Source organism: Scyliorhinus torazame, chromosome 5, assembly GCF_047496885.1.
Source record: "Scyliorhinus torazame isolate Kashiwa2021f chromosome 5, sScyTor2.1, whole genome shotgun sequence".
Taxonomy (NCBI): domain Eukaryota; kingdom Metazoa; phylum Chordata; class Chondrichthyes; order Carcharhiniformes; family Scyliorhinidae; genus Scyliorhinus; species Scyliorhinus torazame.
Window position 1 is genome coordinate 4,334,471 of NC_092711.1, and position 21,347 is coordinate 4,355,817.

Genomic DNA, 21,347 nt, shown 5'->3' on the forward strand with positions numbered 1-21,347 from the left:
GGCGTGGCTTAGGCGTGGGGGCGTGGTCTCTTGAGGGTGGGCGGGGCTTAGGGATAAGGGCGTGGTCTCCAATCGGGGCGGGGTCGTTTCGGGGGGCGGGGTCTCTTGAGAAGGGGCGTGGTCTCGTGAGAGTGGGCGTGGCTTAGGGGCAGGGGCGTGGTCTCGGAGGAGGGGGCGGGGTCTCTTTAGGGGCGTGGTCTCCAGGGAGTGGGCGGGGCTTAGGACTAATGGGCGTGGTCTCTTGAGTGGGAGGAGTTTAGGGGCAGTGGCGAGGTCTAGGAGAGGGGCGTGGTCTCAGATAAGGGGCGGGGTCTCTTGGGAGGGGCGTGGTCTCGGAGAGGGGGCGGGGTCTATTTAGGGGCGTGGTCTCCAGGGAATGGGCGGGGCTTAGGACTAATGGGCGTGGTCTCTTGAGTGGGAGGAGTTTAGGGGCAGTGGCGAGGTCTAGGAGAGGGGCGTGGTCTCAGATAAGGGGCGGGGTCTCTTGGGAGGGGCGTGGTCTCGGAGAGGGGGCGGGGTCTCTTTAGGGGCGTGCTCTCCAGGGAATGGGCGGGGCTTAGAACTAGTGGGCGGGGTCTCCAGAGTGGGCGGGGTCTCCAGAGTGGGCGTGGTCTCCGGAGTGGGCGTGGTCTCTTGAGGGGCGGGGTCTCTTGCTAGGGGCGTGTACTCGTTTGAGGGCGTGGTCTCCGAGGAGTGGGCGGGGTCTCTTTAGGGGCGTGGTCTCTTGAGTGGGCGGGGCTTAGGACTAATGGGCGTGGTCTCAGAGGAGTGGGCGGGGTCTCCAGAGTGGGCGTGGTCTCTTGCTAGGGGCGTGGTCTCTGAGAAGGGGTGTGGTCTCCGGAGTGGGCGGGGCTTAGGACTAATGGGCGTGGTCTCCAAGGAGTGGGCGTGGCTTAGGTGTGGGGGCGTGGTCTCTTGAGGGTGGGCGGGGCTTAGGGATAAGGGCGTGGTCTCAAATCAGGGGGCGTGGTCTCTTGAGAGTGGGCGTGGCTTAAGGCTAGTGGGCGTGGTCTCTTGAGGGGCGGGGTCTCTTGCTAGGGGCGTGGTCTCTTGAGGGTGGGCGGGGCTTAGGGATAAGGGCGTGGCCTCAAATCAGGGGGCGTGGTCTCTTGAGAGTGGGCGTGGCTTAAGGCTAGTGGGCGTGGTCTCTTGCTAGGGGCGTGGTCTTTTGAGTGGGCGTGGCTTGGGGTGGGGGCGGGGTCTCTTGAGAGGGGCGTGGCCTCAGCAGAGGGGGCGGGTCTCTTGAAAAGGGGCGTGGCCAGGTCTCTTTAGGGGCGTGGTCTCCAGAGTGGGCGTGGCTTAGTGGTAGGGGCGTGGTCTCGTAGGAGGGGGCGGGGTCTCTTTAGGGGGCGGGGTTTAGGGACAGGGGTGTGGTCTTGGAGGAGGGGGCGTGGTCTCTGAGTGGGCGGGGCTTCTCGACAGATAGGGGCGTGGTCTCTGGAAGTGGGCGTGGTTCTTGAAATGGGCGTGGTCTCTCCAGGGGGCGGGGTCTCCAAAGAGTGGGCGGGGCTTAGGCGCATGGGCGTGGTCTAAGAGAGTGGGCGGGGCCTCTTTAGGGGCGTGGTCTCGAGAGCGTGGTCGGGGCCTCTTCGGGGGCGTGGTCTCCAGCGTGGGCGTGGCTTAGGGGTAGGGGCGTGGTCTCGTGTGTGGGCGGGGCTTAAGCGTAGGGGCTTGGTCTCTTGGGAGGGGCGGGGCTTCGGGACAGATAGAGGCGTGGTCTTTTGAAGTGGGCGTGGTCTCCTGAAATGGGCGTGGCCTCGGAGGCGTGGGCGGGGTCTCTTTGGGGGCGTGGTCTCCATGGAGTGGGCGGGGCTTAGGACTAATGGGCGGGTTCTCCTGAGAGGGGCGGGGTCTCCAAGGAGTGGGCGTGGTCTCTTGAGTGGGCGGGGCTTAGGACTAATGGGCGTGGTCTCAGAGGAGTGGGCGGGGTCTCCTGAGAGGGGCGTGGTCTCCAAGGAGTGGGCGTGGTCTCTTGAGTGGGAGGAGTTGAGGGGCAGGGGCGTGGTCTAGGACAAGGGGCGGGGTCTCTGAAAAGGGGTGGGGCTTTGTGTTGGGGCGTGGTCTCCTGATAGTGGGCGTGGCTTAAGGCTAGTGGGCGTGGTCTAGGAGGAATGGGCGTGGCTTAGGTGTGGGGCGTGGTCTCTTGAGGGTGGGCGGGGCTTGGGAATAAGGGCGTGGTCTCCAATCTGGGGGCGGGGTCGCTTCGGGGGGCGGGGTCTCTTGAGAAGGGGCGTGGTCTCTTGAGAGGGCGTGGCTTAAGTCTAGTGGGCGTGGTCACTTGCTAGGGGCGTGGACTCGGTGGAGGGGCGGGGTCTCTGGAAAGGGGCGGGGCTTAGTGGTAGGGGCGTGGTCTCCCGAGAGTGGGCGTGGCTTAAGGCTAGTGGGCGTGGTCTAGGAGGAATGGGCGTGGTCTCCTGAGAGTGGGCGTGGCTTAAGGCTAATGGGCGGGGTCTCTTTGGGGGCGTTGTCTCCAGGGAGTGGGCGGGGCGTAGGACTAATGGGCGTGGTCTCGGAGGAGTGGGCGGGTCTCCAGAGTGGGCGTGGTCTCGGGGGAGTGGGCGGGGTCTATTGAAATGGGCGTGGTCTCCAGGGGGCGGGGTCTCCAAAGAGGGGGCGTGGCCTTTTAGGGGCGTGGTCTCCAGAGAGTGGGCGTGGCTTAGGGGTAGGGGCGTGGTCTCCAAACGGGGCGGGGTCTCTTGAAAAGGGGCGTGGTCTCTTGAGAGGGCGTGGCTTAAGTCTAGTGGGCGTGGTCACTTGCTAGGGGCGTGGACTCGGTGGAGGGGCGGTGTCCCTGGAAAGGGGCGGGGCTTTGTGTTAGGGGCGTGGTCTCCGGAGAGTGGGCGTGGCTTAAGGCTAGTGGGCGTGGTCTAGGAGGAATGGGCGTGGTCGCCTGAGAGTGGGCGTGGCTTAGGCGTGGGGGCGTGGTCTCTTGAGGATGGGCGGGGCTTAGGGATAAGGGCGTGGTCTCCAATCAGGGGGCGGGGTCGCTTCGGGGGGCGTGGTCTCTTGAGAGGGGCGTGGTCTCGGGGGAGTGGGCGGGGTCTCTTTAGGGGAGTGGTCTCAAGAGTGGGCGTGGTTTAGGGGCAGGGGCGTGGTCTAGGAGGAGTGGGCAGGGTCTCTGGAAAGGGGTGGGGCTTTGTTAGGGGCGTGGTCTCCTGAGAGTGGGCGTGGCTTAAGGCTAGTGGGCGTGGTCTAGGAGGAATGGGCGTGGTCGCCTGAGAGTGGGCGTGGCTTAGGTGTGGGGGCGTGGTCTCTGGAGGGTGGGCGGGGCTTAGGGATAAGGGCGTGGTCTCCAATCAGGGGGCGGGGTCGTTTCGGGGGGCGGGGTCTCTTGAGAAGGGGCGGGGTCTCATGAGAGTGGGCGTGGCCTAGGAGGAATGGGCGTGGTCTCCTGAGAGTGGGCGTGGTCTTGGGGGAGTGGGTGTGGTCTCCAAAGAGGGGCGGGGTCTCTTTAGGGGCGTGGTCTCTTGCGAGTGGGCGGGGCTTATGGGTAGAGGCGTGGTCTCCAGAGAAGGGGCGGGGTCTCTTTAGGGGCGTGGTCTCGTGAGTGGGCGGGGTTTAGGGGCAGGAGCGTGGTCTCGGAGGAGTGGGCGGGTCCTCTTTAGGGGCGTGGTTTCGAGAGAGTGGGCGGGGCTTAGGATGAATGGGCGTGGTCTCCAAAGAGGGGGGCGGGGCTCAGTGGCAGGGGCATGGTCTCTTGAGAGGGGAGTGGTCTCGGAGTGGGCGGGGTCTCTTTAGGGGAGTGGTCTCTTGAGTGGGCGGGGTTTAGGGTTAGGGGCGTGGTCTCCAAACGGGGGGCGGGGTCTCTTGAGAAGGGGCGTGGTCTCGGAGGTGTGGGCGGAGTCTCGGAGTAGTGGGCGGGGTCTCTTGAGAAGGGGCGTGGTCTCTGGAGTGGGAAGGGTTTAGGGGCAGGGGCGTGGTCTCGGAGGAGTGGGCGTGTCCTCTTTAGGGGCGTGGTCTCCCGGGAGTGGGCGGGGCTTAGGACTAATGGGCGTGGCCTCTTGAGTGGGAGGAGTTTAGGGGCAGGGGCGTGGTCTAGGGGAAGGGGCGGGGTCTCTGGAAAGGGGTGGGGCTTTGTGGTAGGGGCGGGGTCTCCTGAGAGTGGGCGTGGCTTAAGGCTAGTGGGCGTGGTCTAGGAGGAATGGGCGTGGTCTCCTGAGAGTGGGCGTGGCTTAGGGGCAGGGGCGTGGTCTCGGAGGAGGGGGCGGGGTTTCTTTAGGGGCGTGGTCTCCAGGGAGTGGGCGGGGCTTAGGACTAATGGGCGGGGTCTCCAGAGTGGGCGGGGTCTCTTGCTAGGGGCGTGGCTTGGGGGTAAGGGCGTGGTCTCGGAGGAGTGGGCGGGGTCTCTTTGGGGGCGTGGTCTCGTGAGTGGGCGGGGTTTAGGGGCATGGTCTAGGAGAGTGGGCGGGGCCTGGTCTCAAAGGGGCGTGGTCTCCAGAGAGTGGGCGGGGCTTAGGGCGTGGTTTCGGAGGCGGGGGCGTGGTCTCTTTAGGGGCGTGGTCTCTTGATAGGGGCGTGGTCTCGGAGGAGTGGGCGTGGCCACTACTTGAAAGGGGCGTGGTCTCGGAGGAGTGGGCGTGGTCTCCTGAGAGTGGGCGTGTCTTAAGTCTAGTGGGCGGGGTCTCTTGAGGGGCGTGGTCTCCAGGGAGTGGGCGGGGCTTTGGACTAATGGGCGGGGTCTCCAGAGTGGGCGTGGTCTCTTGCTAGGGGCGTGGACTCATTAGGGGGCGTGGTCTCTGAGGAGGGGGCGTGGTCTCTGGAGTGGGCGGGGTCTCTAGAAAGGGGGCGGGTCCCAGAAGAGGGGCGGGGTCTATTTGGGGGCGTGGTCTCCAGAGATGGCGTGGCAGAGAGAGGCGTGGTCTCTTGAAGTGGGCGTGGTCTATTGAAATGGGCGTGGTCTCTCCAGGGGGCGGGGTCTCCAAAGAGTGGGCGGGGTCTAGTGGCAGGGGCGTGGTCTCGTGAGGGTGGGCGGGGCTTATGGGTAGAGGCGTGGTCTCCAGAGAAGGGGCGGGGTCTCTTGAGTGGGCGTGGCTTGGGGATAGGGCGTGGTCTCTGAGGGGGTGGAGTCTCTTTAGGAGCGTGGTCTCCAGAGTGGGCGTGGCTTAGGGGTAGGGGCGTGGTCTCTCGTGTGTGGGCGGGGCTTAAGCGCAAGGGCGTGGTCTCTTGGGAGGGGCGGGGCTTCGGGACAGATAGAGGCGTGGTCTTTTGAAGTGGGCGTGGTCTCCTGAAATGGGCGTGGTCTCGGAGGAGTGGGCGGGGTCTCTTTGGGGGCGGGGTCTCCAGGGAGTGGGCGGGGCGTAGGACTAATGGGCGTGGTCTCGGAGGAGTGGGCGGGGTCTCCAGAGTGGGTGGGGTCTCTTGCTAGGGGCGGGGTCTAAGAATGGGGGCGTGGTCTCTGAGAAGGGGTGTGGTCTCTGGAGTGGGCGGGGCTTAGGACTAATGGGCGTGGTCTCTTGAGTGGGAGGAGTTTAGGGGCAGGGGCGGGGTCTCCTGAGAGTGGGCGTGGCTTAAGGCTAGTGGGCGTGGTCTAGGAGGAATGGGCGTGGTCGCCTGAGAGTGGGCGTGGCTTAGGTGTGGGGGCGAGGGCTCTTGAGGGGCGGGGTCTCGGAGGAGGGGGCGGGGTCTCTTTAGGGGCGTGGTCTCGTGAGTGGGCGGGGTTTAGCGGTAGGGGCGTGGTCTCTTTAGGGGCGTGGTCTCCAGAGTGGGCGTGGCTTGGTCGTAGGAGCGTGGTCTCGTTGAAGGGGCGTGGTCTCTAGAGAGTGGGCGGGGTCTCTTTAGGGGCGTGGTCTCTAGAGAGTGGGCGGGGTCTCTTTAGGGGCGTGGTCTCCAGAGTGGGCGTGGCTTAGGGACAGGGGCGTGGTCTCCAGGGAGTGGGCGGGTCTTAGGACTAATGGGCGGGGTCTCCAGAGTGGGCGGGGTCTCTTGCTAGGGGCGTGGCTCGGGGGTAGGGGCGTGGTCTCGGAGGAGTGGGCGGGGTCTCTTTGGGGGCGTGGTCTCGTTAGGGACGTGGTCTCGTGAGTGGGCGGGGCTAGGAGTGTGGGCGGGGCCTGGTTTCAAAGGGGCGTGGTCTCCAGAGAGTGGGCGTGGTCTTGGGGGTGTGGATGTCGTCTCCAAAGAGGGGGCGGGGTCTCTTTAGGGGCGTAGTCTCCTGAGAGTGGGCGTGGCTTAGGTGTGGGGCGTGGTCTCTTGAGGGTGGGCGGGGCTTAGGGATAAGGGCGTGGTCTCCAATCAGGGGGCGGGGTCGCTTCGGGGGGCGGGGTCTCTTGAGAAGGGGCGTGGGCTCGTGAGAGTGGGCGTGGCCTAGGAGGAATGGGCGTGGTCTCCTGAGAGTGGGCGTGGCTTAGGGGCAGGGCGTGGTCTCGAAGGGGGCGGGGTCACTTTAGGGGCGTGGTCTCCAGGGAGTGGGCGGGGCTTAGGACTAATGGGCGGGGTCTCCAGAGTGGGCGGGGTCTCTTGCTAGGGGCGTGGCTTGGGGGCAGGGGCGTGGTCTCGGAGGAGTGGGCGGGGTCTATTTGGGGGCGTGGTCTAGGAGAGTGGGCGGGGCTTAGGGCGTGGTTCCGGAGGAGGGGCGTGGTCTCTTGAGAGGGGGCGTGGTCTCGCTAAGGGGCGAGGTCTTGGTAGGGGCGTGGTCTCCAAAGAGGGGGCGGGGTCTCTTTAGGGGCGTGGTCTCCAGAGTGGGCGTGGATTAAGGCTAGTGGGCGGGGTCTCGGAGGAGGGGGCGTGGTCTCTAGTGAGTGGGCGGGGCTTCGCGACAGATAGAGGCGTGGTCTCTTGAAGTGGGCGTGGTCTATTGAAATGGGCGTGGTCTCGGAGTGGACGGGATCTCTTTGGGGGCGTGGTCTCCAGAGTGGGCGTGGCTTAGGGACGGGGCGTGGTCTCTTGAGAGGGGGCGTGGTCTCGCTAAGGGGCGGGGTCTTGGTAGGGGCGTGGTCTCCAAAGAGGGGGCGGGGTCTCCAGGGAGTGGGCGGGGCTTAGGACTAATGGGCGGGGTCTCCTGAGGGGCGTGGTCTCTGGGGATGGGCGTGGTCTCCAAGGAGTGGGCGTGGTCTCTTGAGTGGGCGGGGTTTAGGGGCAGGGGAGTGGTCTCCAACGAGTGGGCGGGGCCTCTTTAGGGGCGTGGTCTCGGAGGAGGGGGCGTGGTCTCTTGAGTGGGCGGGGTTTAGGGGTATGGCGTGGTCTCAGAGGAGTGGGCGTGGTCTCTTGAAAGGGGCGGGGACTCTGTAGGGGCGTGGTCTCAGAGGGGGCGGGGTCTCTAGTTTGTGGGCGGGGCTTACGCGTAGGGGCGTGGTCTCTGAGGCGGGGGCAGGGTCTCAGCAGAGGGGCGGGGTCTCTGGGCCCAACTACAACAACAACTGGGGTGACTACAACAACAACTGGATCCAACTACAACAACAACTGGATCAACAACATAGGGAGGAGTGGGATTTCAACACCCGCGCTCCCCTGCACTCCCTCCCTCCCTCCCTGTCTCTTTTACCTCCTTCAGTCCCCTACAATTCTCATCCTCCTGTTCAAATCCCTCCCTATCTCTGTAACCTCCTACAACCCTCCCAGATCTCTGCTCACCTCCGATTCCAGCCTCTCCAGCATCCCCCCCCCAATTGCTTGGCACGGTTCTCTAACCTCTGGAATCCCCCCTTCTAAATGTCATCACCTCTATTTCTTTCTGTCTGTCTCCCCCGTGTGTCTCTCTTCCACACCCTGGATCTCTCTCTCTCTCTCTCTCTCTCCGTGTCTCGCTCTCTCTGTCCCCCCCACCCGTGTGTCCCTCTCTCCCTCCCCCCACCCGTGTGTCTGTCTCTCTCTCTCCCCCCCCCCCCCATGTGTGTCTGTCTCTCTCCCCCATGTGTGTCTGTCTCTCTCCCGTCTCTCTCACTCTTTCCCCCCTCCACAACAATCGATCCGTTTGAATGGGACCCATTTTCTGCCCAGGTTTGGCCCCGAGTCTCCGTCCCCGAGTCTCCGTCCCTTTCCCATGGGTGGGTCCCAACTCCCCTTTTCCAAATCCCCAGCGGGCCCTGCCCGTCGTTGAAGTCAAAATGTACAGGGAGTGCGTCCCATCTTATCGGGCCTAAAATTCAGGCTTCTGTCTGAATTCACCATTCACCATTCGCCTGCCTTTGGCAAACAAGCAGGCAGGAGGCATATGAAACAAAAGTGTGTGTGTGTGTGGGGCAGGCACTGCTTCCAATGCTGCCAGCAGGTATCTTCAAGCTCATTAAAGCCACGCTTTCACTCTCCAATCGCCTTCTGTCATTATTGATGGTCCATCCATCCCTCCATCTCCCCGTGTCTCTCGCTCCCTCGTGACTGACACATAGACGGCTCCAGATACGTGCACACACACACATTGGCACGCACAAACTCACTCACACACACACACACATATATATTAGCCATTTAAGACAATTTGATAGAATGCTACACATCCCGGTTTGACAATGACACCAAACTTTAGACAGCGGAGCTGGAAACATCAAATTGCAGGGAGGGGGATTCATGTTTTGGCAGGAGACTCAACTGTGGACGTCTCTCAGTGTCGGCCAATGTAAGGTGGTGTACTTTAGACTTTAAAAGAAGAGAAACCTGATCTTTACAGATGATGAGAAGGCATAAACGGTGCAAGTTTAAACGGCACACATATTTCACAGCTGGGGATTCACACAACACAGACAGCGACCGTACATTTGCCAAGTGCCACCAATGTTGTCGAGTGCAGTACCAGGCCGACCTCAGTCTTACTGACAAACTGTTTGTCAGCCCACAGGACAACATTTCCGTCTAATCGGGCTCAAGCACAAGTTCAAATAGTTTGGCACCTGTTGTACCAGGGGGTGTTTGATGGGGGTCAGTGCAGAGGGGAGCTTGACTCTGTGTCTAACCCCGTGCTCGACCTGTCCTGGCAGCCTTTGATGGGGACAGTTTAGAGGGATGTGGAATCTCTACCTAACCCCCATGATGTACTTTTGCTAACAGTGTTTGATGGAGATTCTCAATCTTGAATTCAGAAATTCTGTTTGTCTCCCCATCTCTGTCTGGGAATCTGGTTCAACAAATCCACCGTCAGCAGTCAGCCATTTGAACTGACTTCATGGTGGGACATTTCACGTGAGCACAACACTGAGGCGATTCGCACACTTGTCCTACTTAAGTGTCAAACAAAGACTGAAGGAAAGAGTCGGATTTAAACCGTCATATGTTGGGGGCAATGTGGATGGACAAATGGAGCTTGTACACCAGTCGCTCAAAGCGGGCGCAGCAAGCAGTGAAGAAGGTCAATGATAAGTTGGCCTTCATTATTGCCAGAGGGATTTAAATTCACAAGTGCAGATGCCTCACTGCAGTTCGACAAGGTGTCGGTGAGGCCACACCTGGAGTGCTGGGTGCAGTTGGAACCTCTCCCTGACATAGAAAGGATACAGTTGCCAGAGAGGGAGTGCAGCCAAGGGTCAGCCGGCTGACAGGCAGATTGCCCGACTGTCCTAGGGGCGAGAGAGATTGGTTCAGTAGGGACTGAATCAGCCCTGTTTCTCCAACCGAACCCTGAGTCTGCAAAGGGAAACACTTGGCCTGCCTCTGCTCATGTTTCATTCAGCAAGCAGGCAGGCAAGCAGCAGATTCTGTCCTGTCCTTATTTCTGGCTTTGCTTTCACATTGCTGCTTTCCCTCTCCATTTCTGACATGTTGGGAATGGCCATTCGTCTGTCGCCTGAGGGAGGCTTTCCATAAGAATGAGTCAAAAAGCAGCAAGAAATCACCAGTTAAACACCACTTCATTTCTGCCTCCATTTGGAGAGAAGATTCCTGGCTGGGCCACAAAAACAAAGCTCACTGCAAAGTTTCACTTCAGATTGGACATCTTGTATTGTTCACACACACACACACAGGCTTTTCACTCCAATCCTCGGATTGGAATTTCTCATCAAACAGTTGGCATGCGATGAAAACGGTCAGTTTAATAGCCCAGCGTCCTGACTGCCTCACGTCCTGGCACCCTCACCTGGCAAGTTTGAAACTTCCATTTCTGCTGACTTCCAGTCGTCGCAAAGTGCTGCTGCCAATTCAAGTCAAAGTGTACAACTCGGAATGGAAATGGCCTCCAATTCAGGCTCCTGTCCACTTGGCAGCATTCGCCATTTGGGCAGGCAGGAGGCATATGAAGCAAAAGTGTGTGTGTGTGTGGGGGGGGGGGGGGGGGGGGGGCAGGCGCTGCTTCCAGTGCTGCCAGCAGGTATCTTCAAGCTCATTCCAGCCACGCTTTCACTCTCCGCTCGTCTCCTGTCGTTACTGACGGTCCCTCCGTCTCCCGGGGTGGGGGTCGGGCAGCGCTTCAGGCCGCCCGCCGGCTGTTTGCGTGCACCCGACCCCGACCCCCGCGCAGCTTGCGGTAGGCGGCCACCCCCAGCCAGCCGCAGGCGGCCACGGCCGCCCCCAGCGAGCCGCAGACGGCCGCCGCCACCACGGACCCCGCAGTCGACGCGGCGGGCGGTGGGCTCGATCCGCTCGATGACCTGAGGGGGGGGGGGGGAGAGAGGTGACAGAGAAGAGGCACGTTAGCAGGTCAAAACAGGCAACGTCATCAGTGGCTCAATACACGTTCCAGGTGTCCAAAGAGGGTCAAACCTCAGCTCGCCTTCACACTCGCTCTGTGTCTGACCCCGTGCTGTACCTGTCCTGGGAGTGTTTGATGGGGACAGTGTGGAGGGAGCTTTACTCTGTGTCTAACCCCGTGCTGTACCTGTCCCGGCAGTGTTTGATGGGGACAGTGCGGACGGAGCTTTACTCTGTATCTAACACCGTGCTGTACCTGTCCCGGCAGTGTTTGATGGGGACAGTGTCGAGGGAGCTTTACTCTGTATCTAACACCGTGCTGTACCTGTCCCGGCAGTGTTTGATGGGGACAGTGTGGACGGAGCTTTACTCTGTATCTAACCCCGTGCTGTCCCTGTCCCGGCAGTGTTTGATGGGGACAGTGCGGACGGAGCTTTACTCTGTACCTGATGCTGACGGTCGTACAGGTTTTGCCAGCAATCTTCAGTTGGACATTCCCCGCTCTGATCATCTTTTCCAGACGCTGTAGAAGTGACGGGACGGAATGTTGGGAACACCCGGCATATTCCCAGAGTTCGAGGCACAGTTCCAAGCTGCTGCACGTGTGTGGGTTCCGTATGTGGCACCTGAGGAGAGGGACAGACAGGCAGAATCTTTTACCGCTCAGCTCCTCCTGATGTGCCACCCAGTGCTCTCTGCCCTTGTCACGGTCCCGACCCTCCGCCCTGTCGCCTGGTTTACCTGTGAATCGCGGTCACGTTGGCCAGGCCGTCGGCCGCCCCTTCTGCCTCCCGTTCCTCCATCTCCGCGCACTCGGCGCTCTCCCGCACACGGATGCCCACCTGGATCCGGCCTCCAGGCTGGCCGCCCTGGCCGCCCCCTCCCGCAGGAGGAGGAGGAGGGGCGGCGGCGGAGGAGGAGGAGGAGGCCGGGCCCGTCCCGGGGGCTCTCGGCGTCCGGGCCTCGGGGAGCGGCGGCCGGCCGTCGTCACGGCGGCAGAGGCGCCCGCCCGGGCAAGCGAGGACGCCTCGGAATCCCGGCACCTGGAACCCAGAAAGAGGGGGTGGGGAAACGGGGGGGGGGGGGGGGGGGGGGTGAAGTAACCAGTTAAGTCGTGCATTAAGAGGCATCGCAATCAGTGGTCTGGTCAGAACCAGGAGCAGGAGTAGGCCACCTGGCCCCTCCATTCAAGGAGATCTTTTGTGGACTCGGCTCCACTTTCCAGCCCAAACACCACAACCCTTAATCCTCCCCAAAAAGACGATCCGCCTTGATCTGAAAAACATTTCACCCAGGAGTCCCACAGATTCACAACCCTTTGGGCGAGCGGGTTCCTCCTAAACTCGCTCAGTCCTAAATCTACTTCCCCTCGTTTTGAGGCTATGCCCCCCCCCGTAGAAGGGTGGGCGAGTCAATTTGCAGGCGACACTCAAGTGTCGGTGGAGTGAATCTCGTGTTACAAGTCACACACAGGGAAGCTGCAGAGCTGGGCTGGGAGGTGGCAAGTGGGAGTCTCAAGGGCGAGCTGATTCATTTTGGAAGGGATAACAGGAAGACAGAGTCACTGGGGCTCATCAGCTAAGATTGCGGGCGGTGCGGGTGAGCAGAGAGATCTACCGGTGTCCTCCTCGGTGTACGTGGATCCCTGAAAGTCGGCACCCAGGTTGAGAGGGTCGTGGAGAAGGCGTGACGGCGTGTTGGCTCTTTTGTTGGCACAGGGATTGAGGTCACCAGGAGAGAGAGAGGGTCAGCACTTGCTGAGAGATCCCTCACCCACACACACACTGACAATGTGAACCCAGCAGAGAGAGAGAGTCAGCACTTGCTGAGAGATCCCTCACCCACACACACACTGACAATGTGAAGCCAGGAGAGAGAGAGAGTCAGCACTCGCTGAGAGATCCCTCACACACACACTGACAATGTGAAGCCAGGAGAGGGACGAGTCAGCACTTGCTGAGAGATCCCTCACCCACACACACACTGACAATGTGAACCCAGGAGAGAGAGAGTCAGCACTTGCTGAGAGATCCCTCACACACACACACACTGACAATGTGAACCCAGCAGAGAGAGAGTCAGCACTTGCTGAGAGATCCCTCACCCACACACACACTGACAATGTGAACCCAGCAGAGAGAGAGTCAGCACTTGCTGAGAGATCCCTCACACACACCCACACTGACAATGTGAACCCAGCAGAGAGAGAGTCAGCACTTGCTGAGAGATCCCTCACACACACACTGAGCGGTGGTGGCGCTGTGAGCGCGGGCAAGTCATAAACCAGTGGCAATTGGAAAGTTGGTTTATGACTTGTCACTCGCACTTGGCGGCTGCCCTGGGCTTGAATGAGTGTGGGCGGGCTTAATATCCGCCCCCCGGGCCGATTTGACGGGCAGGCCGCCTCTGGGAGCTTCCTGGATGGGCTCGGACAGCAACCCGCTGCCCATCGCTCCCGGACCCCGCGGCAAGGGGAGCAGACCGGTTCCGAGGGTGCACCTTTCCCGGGGAGCCGGTTCAGATTCACCCCCTTAACGAAGGTGCACCTTTCCCGGGGAGCAGGTTCAGATTCACTCCCTTAGGGAAGGCCGGGGGAGAGCGCTCTTTCCCGGGGAGCAGGTTCAGATTCACTCCCTTAGGGAAGGCCGGGGGAGAGCGCTCTTTCCCGGGGAGCCGGTTCAGATTCACTCCCTTGCACTCTGGCCGGGGGAGAGCGCTCTTTCCCGGGGAGCAGGTTCAGATTCACTCCCTTAGGGAAGGTGCACCTTTCCCGGGGAGGAAGTTCAGATTCACCCCCTTGCACTCTGGCCGGGGGAGAGCGCTCTTTCCCGGGGAGCAGGTTCAGATTCACCCCCTTGCACTCTGGCCGGGGGAGAGCGCTCTTTCCCGGGGAGCAGGTTCAGATTCACCCCCTTGCACTCTGGCCGGGGGAGAGCGCTCTTTCCCGGGGAGCAGGTTCAGATTCACCCCCTTGCACTCTGGCCGGGGGAGAGCGCTCTTTCCCGGGGAGCAGGTTCAGATTCACCCCCTTGCACTCTGGCCGGGGCAGCATCAATGTGGATGTTGCGGAATGAAAGTGTGCGAACTGGAAGTAGCAGCAAAAAGTGCCGCCTTGTGCAGGGTGAATGCAGCCTGGGTGCGGGGGCGGCGGTCAGACTGAAAGGCGGTGGGTGCCGCCGCCGCCGCCGCCGCCGCCGCTCTGTCCCGGGTTGGATTGCTGTGGGTGTGAGAGAGCCGGGGGCCGGCAGACAGACAGAGAGACAGGGGAGTGCAGGGAGACAGAGAGAGAGACAGGGACAGGGACAGGCTCCCTCTCTCTCCCTCTCTGTGCGGAGCCGCTTTGCAGGGTTTTTAAACGCAGCGTCTCTGCAGCTTTCGCCGCGGTTTCTCTTCTCGGAAAGTTTTGCCCGAACCCGCAGAGGAGAAAAGTTTCACTCCAAGTTGACAGGGGACGGGAGGTGTCTGGGTGGTGGGCGGGGTCTCTGGAGAGGGGGGGGCGTGGTCTAGAGAATGGGCGTGTCCTGCGGATAGGGGCGGGATCTCGGGTGTGGGGGCGGGGTCTCTTGAGAGGGGCGTGGCCTCAGCAGAGGGGGCGGGGTCTCTTGAGAAGGGGCGGGGTCGCTCTAGGGGCGTGTCCAATTCTCTTTAGGGGCGTGGCTTAAGGCTAGTGGGCGTGGTCTAGGAGGAATGGGCGTGGTCGCCTGAGCGTGGGCGTGGCTTAGGGATAAGGGCGTGGTCTCCAAATAGGGGGCGGGGTCTCTTGAGAAGGGGCGTGGTCTCTTGAGAGGGTTGGGGCTTAGTGTTAGGGGCGTGGTCTCCTGAGAGTGGGCGTGGCTTAAGGCTAGTGGGCGTGGTCTAGGAGGAATGGGCGTGGTCGCCTGAGAGTGGGCGTGGCTTTGGTGTGGAGGCGTGGTCTCTTGAGGGTGGGCGGGGCTTGGGGATAAGGGCGGGGTCGCTTCGGGGGGCGGGGTCTCTTGAGAAGGGGCGTGGTCTCATGAGAGTGGGCGTGGCTTAGGTGTGGGGGCGTGGTCTCTTGAGGGTGGGCGGGGCTTAGGGATAAGGGCGTGGTCTCCAATCAGGGGGCGGTGTCGTTTCGGGGGGCGGGGTCTCTTGAGAAGGGGCGGGGTCTCATGAGAGTGGGCGTGGCCTAGGAGGAATGGGCGTGGTCTCCTGAGAGTGGGCGTGGTCTTGGGGGAGTGGGTGTGGTCTCCAAAGAGGGGCGGGGTCTCTTTAGGGGCGTGGTCTCTTGCGAGTGGGCGGGGCTTATGGGTAGAGGCGTGGTCTCCAGAGAAGGGGCGGGGTCTCTTTAGGGGCGTGGTCTCGTGAGTGGGCGGGGTTTAGAGGCTGGAGCGTGGTCTCGGAGGAGTGGGCGGGTCCTCTTTAGGGGCGTGGTTTCGAGAGAGTGGGCGGGGCTTAGGATGAATGGGCGTGGTCTCCAAAGAGGGGGCGGGGCTCAGTGGCAGGGGCGTGGTCTCTTGAGAGGGGAGTGGTCTCGGAGTGGGCGGGGTCTCTTCAGGGGAGTGGTCTCTTGAGTGGGCGGGGTTTAGGGTTAGGGGCGTGGTCTCCAAAAGGGGGGCGGGGTCTCTTGAGAAGGGGCGTGGTCTCATGAGAGTGGGCGTGGCTTAGGTGTGGGGGCGTGGTCTCTTGAGGGTGGGCGGGGCTTAGGGATAAGGGCGTGGTCTCGGAGAAGGGGCGGGGTCTCTGGAAAGGGGTGGGGCTTAGTGGTAGGGGCGTGGTCTCCAAAGAGTGGGCGTGGCTTAAGGCTAGTGGGCGTGGTCGCCTGAGTGGGCGTGGCTTAGGCGTGGGGGCGTGGTCTCTTGAGGGTGGGCGGGGCTTAGGGATAAGGGCGTGGTCTCCAATCGGGGCGGGGTCGTTTCGGGGGGCGGGGTCTCTTGAGAAGGGGCGTGGTCTCGTGAGAGTGGGCGTGGCTTAGGGGCAGGGGCGTGGTCTCGGAGGAGGGGGCGGGGTCTCTTTAGGGGCGTGGTCTCCAGGGAGTGGGCGGGGCTTAGGACTAATGGGCGTGGTCTCTTGAGTGGGAGGAGTTTAGGGGCAGTGGCGAGGTCTAGGAGAGGGGCGTGGTCTCAGATAAGGGGCGGGGTCTCTTGGGAGGGGCGTGGTCTCGGAGAGGGGGCGGGGTCTATTTAGGGGCGTGGTCTCCAGGGAATGGGCGGGGCTTAGGACTAATGGGCGTGGTCTCTTGAGTGGGAGGAGTTTAGGGGCAGTGGCGAGGTCTAGGAGAGGGGCGTGGTCTCAGATAAGGGGCGGGGTCTCTTGGGAGGGGCGTGGTCTCGGAGAGGGGGCGGGGTCTCTTTAGGGGCGTGCTCTCCAGGGAATGGGCGGGGCTTAGAACTAGTGGGCGGGGTCTCCAGAGTGGGCGGGGTCTCCAGAGTGGGCGTGGTCTCCGGAGTGGGCGTGGTCTCTTGAGGGGCGGGGTCTCTTGCTAGGGGCGTGTACTCGTTTGAGGGCGTGGTCTCCGAGGAGTGGGCGGGGTCTCTTTAGGGGCGTGGTCTCTTGAGTGGGCGGGGCTTAGGACTAATGGGCGTGGTCTCAGAGGAGTGGGCGGGGTCTCCAGAGTGGGCGTGGTCTCTTGCTAGGGGCGTGGTCTCTGAGAAGGGGTGTGGTCTCCGGAGTGGGCGGGGCTTAGGACTAATGGGCGTGGTCTCCAAGGAGTGGGCGTGGCTTAGGTGTGGGGGCGTGGTCTCTTGAGGGTGGGCGGGGCTTAGGGATAAGGGCGTGGTCTCAAATCAGGGGGCGTGGTCTCTTGAGAGTGGGCGTGGCTTAAGGCTAGTGGGCGTGGTCTCTTGAGGGGCGGGGTCTCTTGCTAGGGGCGTGGTCTCTTGAGGGTGGGCGGGGCTTAGGGATAAGGGCGTGGCCTCAAATCAGGGGGCGTGGTCTCTTGAGAGTGGGCGTGGCTTAAGGCTAGTGGGCGTGGTCTCTTGCTAGGGGCGTGGTCTTTTGAGTGGGCGTGGCTTGGGGTGGGGGCGGGGTCTCTTGAGAGGGGCGTGGCCTCAGCAGAGGGGGCGGGTCTCTTGAAAAGGGGCGTGGCCAGGTCTCTTTAGGGGCGTGGTCTCCAGAGTGGGCGTGGCTTAGTGGTAGGGGCGTGGTCTCGTAGGAGGGGGCGGGGTCTCTTTAGGGGGCGGGGTTTAGGGACAGGGGTGTGGTCTTGGAGGAGGGGGCGTGGTCTCTGAGTGGGCGGGGCTTCTCGACAGATAGGGGCGTGGTCTCTGGAAGTGGGCGTGGTTCTTGAAATGGGCGTGGTCTCTCCAGGGGGCGGGGTCTCCAAAGAGTGGGCGGGGCTTAGGCGCATGGGCGTGGTCTAAGAGAGTGGGCGGGGCCTCTTTAGGGGCGTGGTCTCGAGAGCGTGGTCGGGGCCTCTTCGGGGGCGTGGTCTCCAGCGTGGGCGTGGCTTAGGGGTAGGGGCGTGGTCTCGTGTGTGGGCGGGGCTTAAGCGTAGGGGCTTGGTCTCTTGGGAGGGGCGGGGCTTCGGGACAGATAGAGGCGTGGTCTTTTGAAGTGGGCGTGGTCTCCTGAAATGGGCGTGGCCTCGGAGGCGTGGGCGGGGTCTCTTTGGGGGCGTGGTCTCCATGGAGTGGGCGGGGCTTAGGACTAATGGGCGGGTTCTCCTGAGAGGGGCGGGGTCTCCAAGGAGTGGGCGTGGTCTCTTGAGTGGGCGGGGCTTAGGACTAATGGGCGTGGTCTCAGAGGAGTGGGCGGGGTCTCCTGAGAGGGGCGTGGTCTCCAAGGAGTGGGCGTGGTCTCTTGAGTGGGAGGAGTTGAGGGGCAGGGGCGTGGTCTAGGACAAGGGGCGGGGTCTCTGAAAAGGGGTGGGGCTTTGTGTTGGGGCGTGGTCTCCTGATAGTGGGCGTGGCTTAAGGCTAGTGGGCGTGGTCTAGGAGGAATGGGCGTGGCTTAGGTGTGGGGCGTGGTCTCTTGAGGGTGGGCGGGGCTTGGGAATAAGGGCGTGGTCTCCAATCTGGGGGCGGGGTCGCTTCGGGGGGCGGGGTCTCTTGAGAAGGGGCGTGGTCTCTTGAGAGGGCGTGGCTTAAGTCTAGTGGGCGTGGTCACTTGCTAGGGGCGTGGACTCGGTGGAGGGGCGGGGTCTCTGGAAAGGGGCGGGGCTTAGTGGTAGGGGCGTGGTCTCCCGAGAGTGGGCGTGGCTTAAGGCTAGTGGGCGTGGTCTAGGAGGAATGGGCGTGGTCTCCTGAGAGTGGGCGTGGCTTAAGGCTAATGGGCGGGGTCTCTTTGGGGGCGTTGTCTCCAGGGAGTGGGCGGGGCGTAGGACTAATGGGCGTGGTCTCGGAGGAGTGGGCGGGTCTCCAGAGTGGGCGTGGTCTCGGGGGAGTGGGCGGGGTCTATTGAAATGGGCGTGGTCTCCAGGGGGCGGGGTCTCCAAAGAGGGGGCGTGGCCTTTTAGGGGCGTGGTCTCCAGAGAGTGGGCGTGGCTTAGGGGTAGGGGCGTGGTCTCCAAACGGGGCGGGGTCTCTTGAAAAGGGGCGTGGTCTCTTGAGAGGGCGTGGCTTAAGTCTAGTGGGCGTGGTCACTTGCTAGGGGCGTGGACTCGGTGGAGGGGCGGTGTCCCTGGAAAGGGGCGGGGCTTTGTGTTAGGGGCGTGGTCTCCGGAGAGTGGGCGTGGCTTAAGGCTAGTGGGCGTGGTCTAGGAGGAATGGGCGTGGTCGCCTGAGAGTGGGCGTGGCTTAGGCGTGGGGGCGTGGTCTCTTGAGGATGGGCGGGGCTTAGGGATAAGGGCGTGGTCTCCAATCAGGGGGCGGGGTCGCTTCGGGGGGCGTGGTCTCTTGAGAGGGGCGTGGTCTCGGGGGAGTGGGCGGGGTCTCTTTAGGGGAGTGGTCTCAAGAGTGGGCGTGGTTTAGGGGCAGGGGCGTGGTCTAGGAGGAGTGGGCAGGGTCTCTGGAAAGGGGTGGGGCTTTGTTAGGGGCGTGGTCTCCTGAGAGTGGGCGTGGCTTAAGGCTAGTGGGCGTGGTCTAGGAGGAATGGGCGTGGTCGCCTGAGAGTGGGCGTGGCTTAGGTGTGGGGGCGTGGTCTCTGGAGGGTGGGCGGGGCTTAGGGATAAGGGCGTGGTCTCCAATCAGGGGGCGGGGTCGTTTCGGGGGGCGGGGTCTCTTGAGAAGGGGCGGGGTCTCATGAGAGTGGGCGTGGCCTAGGAGGAATGGGCGTGGTCTCCTGAGAGTGGGCGTGGTCTTGGGGGAGTGGGTGTGGTCTCCAAAGAGGGGCGGGGTCTCTTTAGGGGCGTGGTCTCTTGCGAGTGGGCGGGGCTTATGGGTAGAGGCGTGGTCTCCAGAGAAGGGGCGGGGTCTCTTTAGGGGCGTGGTCTCGTGAGTGGGCGGGGTTTAGGGGCAGGAGCGTGGTCTCGGAGGAGTGGGCGGGTCCTCTTTAGGGGCGTGGTTTCGAGAGAGTGGGCGGGGCTTAGGATGAATGGGCGTGGTCTCCAAAGAGGGGGGCGGGGCTCAGTGGCAGGGGCATGGTCTCTTGAGAGGGGAGTGGTCTCGGAGTGGGCGGGGTCTCTTTAGGGGAGTGGTCTCTTGAGTGGGCGGGGTTTAGGGTTAGGGGCGTGGTCTCCAAACGGGGGGCGGGGTCTCTTGAGAAGGGGCGTGGTCTCGGAGGTGTGGGCGGAGTCTCGGAGTAGTGGGCGGGGTCTCTTGAGAAGGGGCGTGGTCTCTGGAGTGGGAAGGGTTTAGGGGCAGGGGCGTGGTCTCGGAGGAGTGGGCGTGTCCTCTTTAGGGGCGTGGTCTCCCGGGAGTGGGCGGGGCTTAGGACTAATGGGCGTGGCCTCTTGAGTGGGAGGAGTTTAGGGGCAGGGGCGTGGTCTAGGGGAAGGGGCGGGGTCTCTGGAAAGGGGTGGGGCTTTGTGGTAGGGGCGGGGTCTCCTGAGAGTGGGCGTGGCTTAAGGCTAGTGGGCGTGGTCTAGGAGGAATGGGCGTGGTCTCCTGAGAGTGGGCGTGGCTTAGGGGCAGGGGCGTGGTCTCGGAGGAGGGGGCGGGGTTTCTTTAGGGGCGTGGTCTCCAGGGAGTGGGCGGGGCTTAGGACTAATGGGCGGGGTCTCCAGAGTGGGCGGGGTCTCTTGCTAGGGGCGTGGCTTGGGGGTAAGGGCGTGGTCTCGGAGGAGTGGGCGGGGTCTCTTTGGGGGCGTGGTCTCGTGAGTGGGCGGGGTTTAGGGGCATGGTCTAGGAGAGTGGGCGGGGCCTGGTCTCAAAGGGGCGTGGTCTCCAGAGAGTGGGCGGGGCTTAGGGCGTGGTTTCGGAGGCGGGGGCGTGGTCTCTTTAGGGGCGTGGTCTCTTGATAGGGGCGTGGTCTCGGAGGAGTGGGCGTGGCCACTACTTGAAAGGGGCGTGGTCTCGGAGGAGTGGGCGTGGTCTCCTGAGAGTGGGCGTGTCTTAAGTCTAGTGGGCGGGGTCTCTTGAGGGGCGTGGTCTCCAGGGAGTGGGCGGGGCTTTGGACTAATGGGCGGGGTCTCCAGAGTGGGCGTGGTCTCTTGCTAGGGGCGTGGACTCATTAGGGGGCGTGGTCTCTGAGGAGGGGGCGTGGTCTCTGGAGTGGGCGGGGTCTCTAGAAAGGGGGCGGGTCCCAGAAGAGGGGCGGGGTCTATTTGGGGGCGTGGTCTCCAGAGATGGCGTGGCAGAGAGAGGCGTGGTCTCTTGAAGTGGGCGTGGTCTATTGAAATGGGCGTGGTCTCTCCAGGGGGCGGGGTCTCCAAAGAGTGGGCGGGGTCTAGTGGCAGGGGCGTGGTCTCGTGAGGGTGGGCGGGGCTTATGGGTAGAGGCGTGGTCTCCAGAGAAGGGGCGGGGTCTCTTGAGTGGGCGTGGCTTGGGGATAGGGCGTGGTCTCTGAGGGGGTGGAGTCTCTTTAGGAGCGTGGTCTCCAGAGTGGGCGTGGCTTAGGGGTAGGGGCGTGGTCTCTCGTGTGTGGGCGGGGCTTAAGCGCAAGGGCGTGGTCTCTTGGGAGGGGCGGGGCTTCGGGACAGATAGAGGCGTGGTCTTTTGAAGTGGGCGTGGTCTCCTGAAATGGGCGTGGTCTCGGAGGAGTGGGCGGGGTCTCTTTGGGGGCGGGGTCTCCAGGGAGTGGGCGGGGCGTAGGACTAATGGGCGTGGTCTCGGAGGAGTGGGCGGGGTCTCCAGAGTGGGTGGGGTCTCTTGCTAGGGGCGGGGTCTAAGAATGGGGGCGTGGTCTCTGAGAAGGGGTGTGGTCTCTGGAGTGGGCGGGGCTTAGGACTAATGGGCGTGGTCTCTTGAGTGGGAGGAGTTTAGGGGCAGGGGCGGGGTCTCCTGAGAGTGGGCGTGGCTTAAGGCTAGTGGGCGTGGTCTAGGAGGAATGGGCGTGGTCGCCTGAGAGTGGGCGTGGCTTAGGTGTGGGGGCGAGGGCTCTTGAGGGGCGGGGTCTCGGAGGAGGGGGCGGGGTCTCTTTAGGGGCGTGGTCTCGTGAGTGGGCGGGGTTTAGCGGTAGGGGCGTGGTCTCTTTAGGGGCGTGGTCTCCAGAGTGGGCGTGGCTTGGTCGTAGGAGCGTGGTCTCGTTGAAGGGGCGTGGTCTCTAGAGAGTGGGCGGGGTCTCTTTAGGGGCGTGGTCTCTAGAGAGTGGGCGGGGTCTCTTTAGGGGCGTGGTCTCCAGAGTGGGCGTGGCTTAGGGACAGGGGCGTGGTCTCCAGGGAGTGGGCGGGTCTTAGGACTAATGGGCGGGGTCTCCAGAGTGGGCGGGGTCTCTTGCTAGGGGCGTGGCTCGGGGGTAGGGGCGTGGTCTCGGAGGAGTGGGCGGGGTCTCTTTGGGGGCGTGGTCTCGTTAGGGACGTG

The 21,347-nt window shown here is 62.9% G+C and overlaps 2 long non-coding RNA genes across 2 annotated transcripts in view; both read right to left on the reverse strand.

Annotated features, from left to right (window-relative positions):
• LOC140418149 (uncharacterized) overlaps window positions 1-21,347 on the reverse strand; it is a 1,069,702-nt gene that overhangs the window by 646,581 nt on the left and 401,774 nt on the right. The gene's annotated exons all lie outside the window — the stretch shown is intronic.
• LOC140418145 (uncharacterized) lies at window positions 9,757-11,612 on the reverse strand. The gene is made up of 3 exons (XR_011944799.1): window positions 11,293-11,612; window positions 10,998-11,177; window positions 9,757-10,511 (listed from the first exon to the last, which is right to left on the reverse strand). It is a non-coding gene; the product is annotated as an uncharacterized lncRNA (long non-coding RNA).